The sequence below is a fragment of the Podarcis melisellensis genome (genome assembly GCF_964234715.1).
Source record: "Podarcis melisellensis genome assembly, chromosome: 7".
NCBI classification, from domain to species: domain Eukaryota; kingdom Metazoa; phylum Chordata; class Lepidosauria; order Squamata; family Lacertidae; genus Podarcis; species Podarcis melisellensis.
In genome coordinates, this window is record NC_138539.1 from 73253938 (window position 1) to 73266544 (window position 12607).

General features: G+C 43.3%; 1 protein-coding gene across 4 annotated transcripts in view; it reads left to right on the forward strand.

The window, feature by feature from the left end:
* Positions 1-7922: 7922 nt before the first annotated feature.
* The window catches only part of CDH18 (cadherin 18), a 603832-nt gene continuing 599147 nt past the window's right edge, over positions 7923-12607 (forward strand). For 3 of the 4 annotated variants that reach the window (XM_081918191.1, XM_081918192.1, XM_081918196.1), the window contains exon 1: positions 7923-8400. The gene's annotated coding sequence lies outside the window, so the exon portion shown is untranslated. Of the gene's footprint in view, positions 8405-12607 lie in introns of all 4 variants that reach the window. The other variant, XM_081918195.1, reaches the window with a different exon arrangement.

Below are 12607 nucleotides of genomic sequence, written 5' to 3' on the forward strand. Positions count from 1 at the left end.
CCAAGGGGACTGGCAGAGTAGCCAACTGGAACTCTTCATTGTTTCATTCCCCCCCCCCCCAATTTTGTATTATTTTTACTGAGTGTTTTACACACATAGCTTATGGAAAGCTGCCCTCTGTATTACCTATGTGCATGTGCCACTACTCATGTTTTTGCCAGTTGCTCTCTTACCCCTACCTGATGTATGCATGGCCTGTCCTCTCATTAGGCCGAGTGAAGCAGGGTCTTTACATGATGCATGATGAGCCGGGGGGGGGGGCAGCAAAGTGTTGGAGAAGTAGTGACAAGAGGACAGAGCTGCCTGAGTCTCACTGCCTGCTCTTCAACCCCTAAGCTTACCGTAGTTATACTGGAGGATGCTGTCTTGTCGCCAGTGTGGGAACTAGATTCAACTGCCACTCTAGTTGGCTTCTGTACATGTTGGGGTATGGCACTATCGTGTCCTCTTTCCTGGATGGCAAAATGTCTTGGGCCAGCCCTGTATATATACTTGCATGCATTGATTAAGTACACAAGCATGCACACAGAGAGAGAGGACTCTATGTTTATGTACAGTGGTACCTTGGTTCTCATACATAATCTGTTCTGGAAGTCCATTCCAAAACCAAGGCACACTCTCCCATAGAAAGTAATGCAAAATGGATTAATTCGTTCCAGACTTTTAAAAACGACCCCTAAAACATCAATTTAACATGAATTTTACTATCTAACAAAACCACTGATCCATAAAATGAAAGCAATAATCAATGTAAAAGGTAAAGGAACCCCTGACCATTATGACAGTCGTGACTGACTCTGGGGTTGCGGCACTCATCTCGCTTTACTGGCTGAGGGAGTCGGCATACAGCTTCCGGGTCATGTGGCAAACATGACTAAGCCACTTCTGGCAAACCAGAGCAGCACACAGAAACACCGTATACCTTACCGCTGGAGTGGTACCTATTTATCTACTTGCACTTTGACGTGCTTTTGAACTGCTAGGTTGGCAGGAGCTGGGACGGAGCAACAAGAGCTCACCGCGTTGCAGGGATTCGAACCGCTGACCTTCTGATCGGCAAGTCCTAGGCTCTGTGGTTTAACCCACAGCGCCACCCGCATCCCTAATAATCAATGTACTGTACTATAAAATAAATAAGACAGTATTGTAGATGATAAATATTTTTTTTTAAAAAAAATCTTTTTTTCCCCTGCACTGATGATAGTCATTGTTTGGATTGGGGGGGGGGGCTTTTATCCATTTCTGCAGGCACACAATCAATCAATCAATCAATCTGTAGCTGAACTGGCTTTGACACAGTCACAAAAACAAATTAACCAAAAAAGCCTCAAAAACACAAAATAAATAGCAAAAACAAAAGCGCCAAACTTCATCTGTTCCGGAAGTCCGTTTGACTTCCAAAATGTTCAAAAACCAATGCTCAGCTTCTGATTAGTGCTGGTGCCCAGGAAACATTAGCTGACAGCCGCATCGGACATTCGGCTTCCGAAAAACATTTGAAAACTAGAACACGTACTTCCGGGTTTTTGGCATTTGGGAACCAAGGTGTTTGAGTACCAAGGCATTTGAGAACCAAGGTACCACTGTATTTATACATATTGATGTACCTGGGTGTTTTGTTTGTGCCTATTTTGCCAAAGGGCAAGGGGAGTGCATGTGCAGTAAAACATTATACAAAATAAACAAGAATTATCACGTACGTATCATCACATCAATATTTTTTGGAGGTGGAGAGTGACCCCCCTTTTTCAGGGCTCCTTTGCCTGTATGAACTGCACAGCAAGCAGAAACAAAACAGATGAAGTTTTTCCTGCCTTGCAGTCAAAATTATTTCTATTCTGGATTTCTGCACAGCTACCCGGCTGCTGAAGACAGAGGAGCCCTACCTGGGGGCAGGGGAGAGAGATGGCAATTACAATTAATTATAAGAAGTAGTGTGATTGAGCCCTGAATCTGGTATGCTTAGATACTATTGTAATACAAGTAATATACTAAGTCATGATGGTACTTCAGAACCCAGCACAGATTAAAGTTATTTATAAATATATCCACTAAGTATAGGGCTGCCAAGTTTTACTACTGCAGCGAGAGAAATGTGGAAAGTTCCATTAATTTCTCTTCTTCTAGTCCCCAAGCAAGAAAGCAGCCCGAAGCCCAACTTGTGCTCCATCTACTCGGGATTGGTTTTCCTATTTATGAATCACCTTTCATCGAAGGTGATTTGCAACCGTACAATTCAAAGCAATTTGCAACCATGCAATTTAAATAACTAAAAGCAAATTTAAAAACAATACAGAGAAACACCCAAAAAAAGAACCTAGTTCTTTCCAATCCAGCTGGAACAGTTTGTTGAAACAAGAACCTCTTCAGTGTTTCCTGAAACTACAAACAGTGGGCTATATCTCAACAGGGATGCTGTTGCATGTCAAAGCCCCGAGCCCCCTCTTTTGTGAATAATGAAACACACGGACCCCAGTATTTTGGGTTAATGGGATAATTAAGGTCACAATTTTATTGGTTACAGAATGTGAGTGGTATTGCCTTAGGCACTGGAATTGAACTGACTATATCTGACTCCTGCTCGCCATGCAGGTAGTCTAGTAAGGGTCAACCACCAGTAGGGGGATGGAGACTTTTACCCCATGTGGTGGACTTGTAACAAAGTTAAGAACTTTTGGGAGATGATCTATAATGAATTAAAGAAAATATTTAAATACACTTTCCCAAAAAAAACAGAAGCCTTCTTGCTGGGTTTGATGGGGAAAGAGATCAAGAAATCGGATCAAAGACTGTTTATGTACACCACAGCAATGGCAAGAACCATGTTGGTCCAAAATTGGAAACTACAAGAAATTCCAACCATTGTGGAGTGGCAGGCGAAAATAATGAACTAAGCGGAATTAACCAAGCTGACCGGCAAGATTCGGGACCAGGACGACCAGAGATTCATAGAAAGTTGGAGTAAATTTATGGTGTATTTAAAGGATAATTGTAAAACTTTAAAAACACTGGCAGGACTGAAATAACTCCTACAATGTGAGAGATTCAGTATTTAAGATACATGATTTAAAGAAACAAGGGATACCTGTTGAAGGGAAGGAGGGAAGTCATAAGCTTGGCAGAGCTAAAAATATAGATGTGATTTGATGTATGATATGAAACTGTGTTGAGAAAATAATAAAAAAATATTGGGGGGAACCACCAGTAGGGGGAGCCCTGTTGATGTACATCAACTGAGAGCTCCCCCAAGGTTCCCAATGAGGTGGTGGCATGGCCCCAGCCCATAAGCGGGCTTCAGACAAGATCCACACACCCCGGATCCCTTTAATGGAATACCCTTAAAGAGGAGGGGCAGGTGAAGACCACAACCTCCCCTCCCTTAAACCTGGTTTTGCCTAACTGCCAAACCTTACAAAAGTTGTGATGATTGCTACAAGGCAGGCAAAAACCACATGGATGGTGCCAATTTGCCAAGTGGGAAAATTCTTACACTGAAAGCCCTGTTCCAAGTTGTTGTGACACAGGCCTCAGCAGAATGTGGTGATACGTTGAGTTTATAAGCATGAAGTCAGGACATATTTTTCAGCCAGAACTTGCCAGAACTCAGTTTTGGTGTGTGTGTGTGGAAGTTCACCTTTAACAGAGGTGAAGATGAAGGATTTTCAACAGGAGATGCTTGCAAGACAAACCACAAATGGTTGACATTCCCTCTTCTACACAACTACTGAAGGTGCAGGAGTTATTTGCCTGCCTGCATCTGGCCATTGTACCAATATACAGACATATATGCATGTACACATGTCAACCATTTGTGGTTTGTCTTGCAAGCATCTCCTGTTGCTTCATCTTCACCTCTGTTAAAGGTGAATTTCCACATACACACACCTTGCCTTTGCACCATACATTGAGGTGTTTGGGTTGTGAACCAGAGACTGTGAGGTGCTAGGAAATTGGGTGGTCAATGGGCTAGAAAACAACAACAATGTTGGCCTAGTCTGGCTCTGCTCCTTTAAGAAAGATCTGATCTGCAGACATTGGATAGTGAAACATACTACATGGCACCAGTGCTTTCCCCCCTAGAAAAATAGGTGCTGGGAATCACCATGAAGTTGTTACTGTAAGTGCCACACATTTTAACAACAAAGAAAGAGGTGTCCATACTGTGTACCCTTGAGTACTCCTGGGGCGGCGGGGGGGGGGGGAGGACTGCATGGCACCAAGCTGAACATTGTCACTTGCTAATTGACTGCAGATCAAAATGGTGGTTAATGGGACAGCTGCAGGGGCTAGCTCAAGAGTTTGCAACCCACCTAAGATGCTAGGCTTAGAACAAGCTGTTATTACCTTGTCACTTCAGGGAATCCTGAAACAGAATGTGCATGAGGCAGTGAGTGTGGACTGTCTCTTTAAGAGACATGCGTAGCTTGTGATAGAAATTCCCCTCTTCAGGTGCGGTTCCCTCAATAGTTCAGTGGAAACTAGTTGGAACCTTAGGCTTCCCTGTGTAGTAAGTCCCAGCTGTTCTCGTTTTCATAAATAAATGCAGCTGCTGAAGCTCTCCTGCTTCCTCACACAGCAAATACCCTTCCTATACTACAGTGTAGAGAGGTGTCTGTTTGTTTTGAACCACCAGCTCCCCCCAAAATTATTTTATGGTTTCAAGTCAATCTTTTTGTATAATTCTGTAGAATAGGGATGGGGAAATGGTGGACCTCTGCAGTGGCGTAGCGTGGGGGGTGCAGGGGGGCCGGGCGCACCGGGCGCAACATCTGGGGGGTTGGGGTTAGGGGGCGCAAATTTCTTGCCTTGCCCCGGGTGCTGGCAACTCACACTACGCCACTGGTCCTCTGGATGTTGTTGGACTTGAATGTTCAAGCAGCCCCAGTAGACAGTATGGTCATTTAGCAAGAATGCTGATGGGAAACTGGAGGCCTGCAAGTAACTCCTCCCAGATGTAAGTCTTGCTGTAAAACTTGTGTGTCTTCAAGATTGCTACAGGATCTGAGTCCAAGGAATGAAGGGACCTACTTGGAGGTAAACAATAGAACAAGAGCCTCAAAGGTGGAAATTTGGGGGATTTGGCTTTAAATGCAAATTGAATTGAATTTCTCTGTCCCTTGTTGGGAGTGCTTCCCTGATTGGAATTATTCATGTGGTGCCCTCCTTTCTTACACAAAGTACTAGCAGAAGTAAGGCCCTAGGCTCTTTTAGGTCTTACCAAGGTAGCATTCTGCTCTTTCGCTTTTGCTTCTTTATTAGGAGTAGATGTGAGAGATCACGGAGCTGTCCCATCATTCTCTGTATGGTTGTTCCCCACTTCCCACGGGGCAACCTGTTGAGAGGTATTGCAGTGAGAAGCCATAAGGCATGCCTTGGTGTATATTAAAACTAATAGCAAGTTGTCATCTGTTTTAAAGCGGAACTGACTGGACCTGTCTTGTATGCAAGGCAACAGCTTTAGAAATGGAGCACCCCAACATGCTAATTTGGGAAATAATAGGCAAATCTCTACCTACATTGGCATTTGGGGTGACAATGTTTATATTGTCAGTGTTGTGCAGTGGTTAGAGCAAGGACCAATGAAAGCACATTCGGCCATCCAGCTCACTAGATAATCTTGAGCCAGACATTATCTCTCAGGCTAAACTACCTCACAGAGCTGTTACAAGGATGGGCAGGAGAAGGACAACATGTACTGCTCTGAACTCTTTGAGGGAAGGACAGGAAACATGTAGTACAGTAGTGCTTTTGAGAAATGGGGAAGGATGATGAGACAATTTGGCCCATATCCTTGATCAAATATGCCTTTGAGCATCGCTGGTGCTTTTAAAACTGTTGTGTGAATGGAACAATATTTGTTCAAATGAAATTCACAGTATGACTGCAATTCTATGCCTACTTCTGAGAAGACATTCAGTAGATTGCAGAGTTAGACTGAATACCACCCCTCCCCCAACTACTTGGTAGTAAGTGCCATTGAATTTGAGAGGGGCTTATTTCTGTATAATTGCATATATGAAACGGGGGGAAATTGTTTTCTGTTGCACGCTGTCCCCCTCCCTTAAGCTTGGAATAGCACTGCTTCCTGTGCACAAATCAGGTTGTATAAATTCCCTGCAATACTTCCCTCACATCCAAAACGTATCCCAAGATTTTGTTTTCTAGGGTGGCCAAACCATGGGGCTCAAGTGGCTGTGGTACATGGATGTAAACAGGAACAGAAGTTATTCATCTGCCCAGTAGAAAAACAACAACACAGTGTAGGGTTGCCATATTCTGAAGCCCCCAAACACGGGCATGTTTGGGGCATGCCCCCCAACAACTCGCATCTCCTTCACTCACCCTTCCCTGCTGCTGACCCCTTCCTTGCCTGCCTGCTCCTTCCTTCTTCTCTCTCTCTTTCCTTTGCTGTCTCTGGCCTCCTGCTATCTGGACAATGGGAGGCCGAGTGGCCCCAGGAAGGTCATGCCAGAAAAGGCTGCTGGAAGGATCACCAGGCCTAGTGCCACCCCCAGAGTCCAGCCCAGCACTTTAAAAAATAATAATTTAAGAAACCCCAAAACCCAGACATTTCATATAAAATAGAAAAACCTGCCATCCCCCCCAAAAGAGGACATGTCTGGGGAAACCCAGACATATGGCAGCCCTAACGTAATGCTTTTGTGGATTTCAAATGGTTTTAATCTGTGATGTCAGCAATCCTTTAAAACGCTCTTGAAAGATTGGCCAGTGTCCCCATATTGCAGAAGGAAAGCTGAGCGAGGAAGCGGCTTTCCTAAGGACACATCTGGTTCATGGCAGAGATGCCATTCCGATTCTGGGCCACCTGATTCATAGCTCAGTTATCCACCATTCTGTGCTAGTTCTTCCTAGAGTCAAGCAGAATTTTTTCAAACTCGTTCCACTCTCTCAGCCGCACACTGAACTATTTACTTGGGCTGAGAAGGAGAGGAAAGAGGATGGCAAAATTGTGACAGCAGAAGCAAAGATTTGGAGCTGTAAAAAAACAAACAAACAAACAAACACTGGGACCTAATTTGATTAGTAGAATGTCTGGCATCTGGTGGGCTGGGCTTTGTACTGTGCCCTCTGTGTGTTCAGTTCAGTTAAAAAGAGGCTAGCTGCCATTTGCCTCAAGATGTTTCTTTTCTCTCACTCTGTTACATTTTCCTACTTTAAGACTTTGTTTCATATATGTATATATGGGGGTTGTTCGCTTCACTGGACAAAGAGACAAACTCAGCTGAAGGAGGAGAAGGTGGCTGAGTGAGGAGACATTTCCCTGACAAGAGGACTGATTTTTAGTCACCTTCCCCCTCCACCACAGGAGCTAGGGTGGCCAGATACAAAAGAAGGCCGGGCTCCTGGGCTCTTAATATAGGTATAGACAAGGGCATTTTAAGCAGGTCTGCGTAGCTTGGTTGACAAGCCTTTCTTAAACACAACCATTAATGGTACCGCTGGCCTGCCCTCTCTTATATTTGACTACCCTAGATCTGAGAATTGGAGCCTGGGATAGGCAAAGGAGTAGCCGATGTAAGGGGGCCGCCACGTACAATGAAATGGAGGGACACAGGCAGAGTGTCAAGGGAGGGACAAACTGGGATGCATGTTTCAGCGTTTCAGACTGGAATAATTATAATGCTCTGTGTCTGTCCTGCAACTCCAGAAATCAGATTGAATGTGTGTGAGGGCATGAGAATATTTTAACCCCAGCGCACAAAACATTCAGCCTTTAACAGGTCCTGCGTGCAGTGCAGGCTGGAGAGGCAGACATTCTCACCTTTTTACCTGCCCTGTGCTTCTTAAACTGACACATGCCAGAGCGAAATTGGGCACTGTGTTTTGAGAGAGACAAATCCAGCTTTGAATGCAGCATCTCCTATTATCTCTCTCTCTCTCTCTTTCTAGGAGGATTGGGTAACAGTAGAAAAATTTCCTGGTTTTAAACTCTTACTGTTTTTGTGCTGCTCTTGGAAAAAGACCCTGGCCACCGGCAGCAGAACCTTGCCTATTGATTGGCTGCTTAAACGGGGGCCTGTTGGATCCAAAAAAGCTGGATTGATTATACAGCAGCAGAAGGAGCTGAGTGCACAGTGAGCGTTGAGGCGAGGAAGCAAGAGAGAGAGAGAGAGGAAGAGAATATGTACTATGGCATCAGTATGTAACTGCTGGAGCCAGATAATCCTGCTACCTAGCTCCCTCCGTGGACAACTTACTGTGCAGCTTTCTTCCTTCGTGAGAGGATGCCAGCCGTATGCCGGTGAATCAGCTAATAGGACTGGACCTTGGAATAGTTCATTTGACTTATAATCTGTGTCTTTGAATTGAAGATTCACTACTGACAACAAGCCTGGGGTCAGTAAGCCCCCTCAGAGCTGAAGATGCTTATTGAATAAGGTAAGTTTAAATATGTGCCCTTATCACTAGGATGTGGTTAAGCTTCAGGTAGTACAAGCCTGGCATTTTTGCATCCTTAAATGTACAGGCTTGCCTGTGTGTGGGAGAGCAAGAAAGAGAAGTACTATGTATAGCAAGAGAGAAAAAACAAACTGTAAAAGGGAATAATGGTTGCTTAACCTCAACCCAATAGTAGTGAAATGATGCTCCGCTAACTCCTTGGGAAATGTTTTGCTAGCAAACTCCCCCCCCACAGCCCCCCCTCCACAAATAAGCAGCATATGTGGGTGGACAACGTGGTAAGATGTTTTAGTTCTATGATTTTATTTATTCTTTACTAGTCCTGCTGTACTTGTCAAATAGCTTGCTTTGGGGGGGGGTATTTTTTACTGCTGTTTTTGCTGGGCATTTGCAACTGCTTTAAAACAAATCTGTCACTTGTGAACTTAACTCCTGTGCAAAAGCAACTGTTGTTGGTTGTCTAAAAATAACATGGCTTGGTAGGTCCAATAAATGGTGCCCTAACACTAGAATGCATCTGCCTGCAGAGACTAGATCAATATTTCTGAGACAGCATGTGAATCCCATGAGGTTATGATCTTGTGTCTTCAATTTCTGGAGCATTTGTCCCATTTCTGAATGGATTGCCTATTCTCATGGGCGAAAACGACAGGTTTTGCTTCACCTGCAAAATTGTCGAGATTGGAAGGAAATACTTTCTTTAGCCCCGTCTGGAAACTCACAGATGTGAGGGGAAATTCTCTCTGTAAGCTGTGTGGACATCAGGAGGCTGCTTGATTTTGGTTTGTGTAGGTGATGGGTGTATATAGAGTTAACACAGCATCACTTCAGATTAATAGGCTTTGCATTATGTTAATCCAGCTGTGCTGATCTGCATCACCTTTTAAATATCACCTAGTCTGCTTATTCTGCTGCTTATGATCACAGCCAAAAGGGTTTTGTGTTCTGTTTTTTTGATACTGTTTAATTGCTAGGATTTCTTCTTATGTGTAGAGAAATGGGAGTTGCTATAATGGAGCTTTTGATTAGCTTATTTGCATACTCAGCCACAACTTTCCTGGGGGTTGTCCAATTAACACAATTTGCATAGCACGCTACCCTCACAACAGTGACTTCTTACTCTAAAAGGTAGTCTCACATGGCCAACCATGCTTTTATGCACACGGTAATTAATATTCCACCCCCCCACTCCCCTCCAGTAGATTAAGCTCAGCAGGCTCTGTGTATGCGCACACACATACACACATTTTTAACTGATAGCCAGTTTTGTTAAGATGAAATTCGGTGTCAAAATACTGGCGTAGTCCATTGCTGGGCATATGTATATTGCACTGTGGTAACTGGCATTTACTTCCAGATTTTCACCTTAGTTATTTGTGATAAAGGAAATGTGGGTTGTGGTTTCTGTACACACTTACTTAGGAGTAAGTCCTATTGAACCCAGTGGGACTTTGTTCTGAGCAGACACGCTAAAGATGGCACTTTAAAAATCTGAAGCCCTTTGATGAACCAAGGTATCTGTTTGAACTGCGAACTGGAGGAATCAATAACAGAAGGGTTTTATTTTAAGAATCGGTACAGAAGGAACACTTGCAACCCGAACATTTAACATGTTATATACAATGGCAGGCAAATAGGCTGTGGTATTGGTTGTCAACCAAATACACAGTTTTTTTTTTGTTTTTTTTTGCTTCAGCAAAACTCTAGGGACCCAGTCCAGCCAACTCTTATATCCCAATTGAAAAGTTCGGTGCTTTAATGTATCTTATGGAAATCAGTGGGACTGAAACCTGAGCTAGCTGGATCATGCTTTAAGTGTGTGCTGGGGTCATATTTTAGAAAGAGGAACGCTGACTTACCTGTATGTAGTATGTGTGCTGGTTTCAGCTAAAGCTTTTGAAATCCATTTTGCATTTATGCAGTTGCACAGATCAGCATCATTTAAGCAGGATTGTAATAGCCTTGTTTATATTATGAAGAGGCTCGATTTAAAACCAACATAGCCTTGGGGAAGGGAGGAAACCACACAAATGGGCTGAGGAATATTTCCTGTCTCTGTCTCGTGAGGTGGACTGGTTGTGGCATCCTGCACATCATGTCAAATATAGTGAAGTCTCTCTCTTTTACATTTCCTGCATTGGATATCATTTAGATGAAGTGCTGTGGTGAAGCTTCATGACATAAATTTCTCTGCTCTCTACATTGGGCATCCTTGGTCATTGTGTCTGGGCTCTTTAAGGACAACATATTACTTATCCTGGGGAGATTTGCTTTTTCTTCACTGTCTGCGAAAGAATCCCTCATAATAATTAGCAATGTCACTTTGCAGCAGAGGGAATATAATTGACTCCCACTCATACACAGTGTCTAAAAACATTACCACTATGATATGCACACTTGGGTAACTAAAAAAAAAAATGGAGCTTCTATAAGGATTTTTACAAACTAAAGATATCGGGCATGCTCTTTACTTCTGTATGGTAAAGCTAATATGGATTGGAGAGTTTTTCAAGGATGACTGAAAGCACATGTGTTCTCTGCTGTTGGCCCTAACTATCTAAAACTGGTTTTACATGCTTTGGAAATGTCCAGTTTTGCTTTTATACCTTTGAGCATAATCAGTCCGTATTTTGTTCTGGTGTTTTCATTCGGGCTCACTTAGACTTCCCCATTCTAATAACTTTGCCTGTTTGGGAACAAATTTTCTTTATGTTGTGGAACAGAAATCCTTTTTTTCTTCCCCTGCAGTTAACTTCTTAGAGCCATTAGGGGGCTCTTTCTTCCTATGTTATTCACGCAGCAGGCTATGTTACAAAAATACAATTGATCCTTTCTGGCTTGCTTTACTGATTCTAAAAAGTTCTGCTTCAATTGGCTTATTTTAAATGTAGCGATACTGTAACCAGCTAGAAATATTTGTCCTCCTTGATATTTGATGATAATGAAAAAACTGTTTCAGATGTTATTGGATCACCATACATTAATATATTAGGATTTTTAGTTCTTTCTCTCTCAATCTCTCCTTGAAAAGATGGAGTGAAGTGTTACTTAATACAGCATAACATTCTTAACATACATAGGATAAGAATTCTGGCATCAGAAGGTGTTTGGGAGTTGATTGAGGAATAGGATTGAGGTAGTTCTTGGTGGCAGGGATAGTTAAAGGCACAAACTGATGTCTGGTGCAGAAGGATTTGGTGCTGGAGGAAGGCATGATTCAGCCTCCACTTCAGACAGCTAAATGTCTTAGGCCAGCACAACTCAACCATATTCAGTCCTTGACATCATTATTTAAGGAACACTGGGTAGCAGAGTTGCCAGACCCAAAACATGTGCTCCATCTAGATGTTTGAATCTGCTCTTGAGAGATGTGGGGAGAGAAGATACTGCAGGAGTTCATATAAAGCTAATGAAAAGGATGTACAGTAATTGGTTCAACCTATATGGGCCTCAGTCCTTGGGTCACTTAGTATTCATACTGAGACAAGAAGCTGCAATATAACCTGGTTAGGCTTTTAAGTAGGTCGATTTACAAGTTTAAGGCAAATAATTTTTGTGCCCAGTCCATTGGGAAACAACTGTCTCATTTTAAGTGGGACATCCTGGATTGACAGAAGCGTCCCTCACTTCCGATCCCAGTCCCAGCTGTCCTGTTTTGGCTCCTGTGCTTTGGCCGTGCCAGAGCATCCAGCCAAAAGACATAGCTGGATTTGTCTCACCCTGTGGCATGAGTCAGTTGGCTCCCATCAGAGTGTAGGACCAAAATAAGTTGGCCAGACTGGGCACAGGGTGAGGCCCTAAGAGCTTGTAAGGGCCCCTCACTGACCCAACCTGGCCATGCAGTCATTTACTGCCCAACCTACTGGGCTCTCAAATGCTTTTTGGTAGCAGAAAGGCAGTGTCAGCTTTGAATGGGAGCCATCTTTTATTATTATTCAAAAGCAAAGGAAATGCCACATTTGTCTTCTTCTTTTTTAGATTATGAACCAGTATCAAAAGTCTTGGTTGTTGTTTTAAAAGCACTATATACGGTAAATATTACAGTGGTACCTCAGGTTACAGACACTTCAGGTTACACACTCCACTAACCCAGAAATAGTACCTCAGGTTAAGAACTTTGCTTCAGGATGAGAACAGAAACCGTGCGGTGGGAGCAGGAAGCCCCATTAGCTAAAGTGGTACCTCA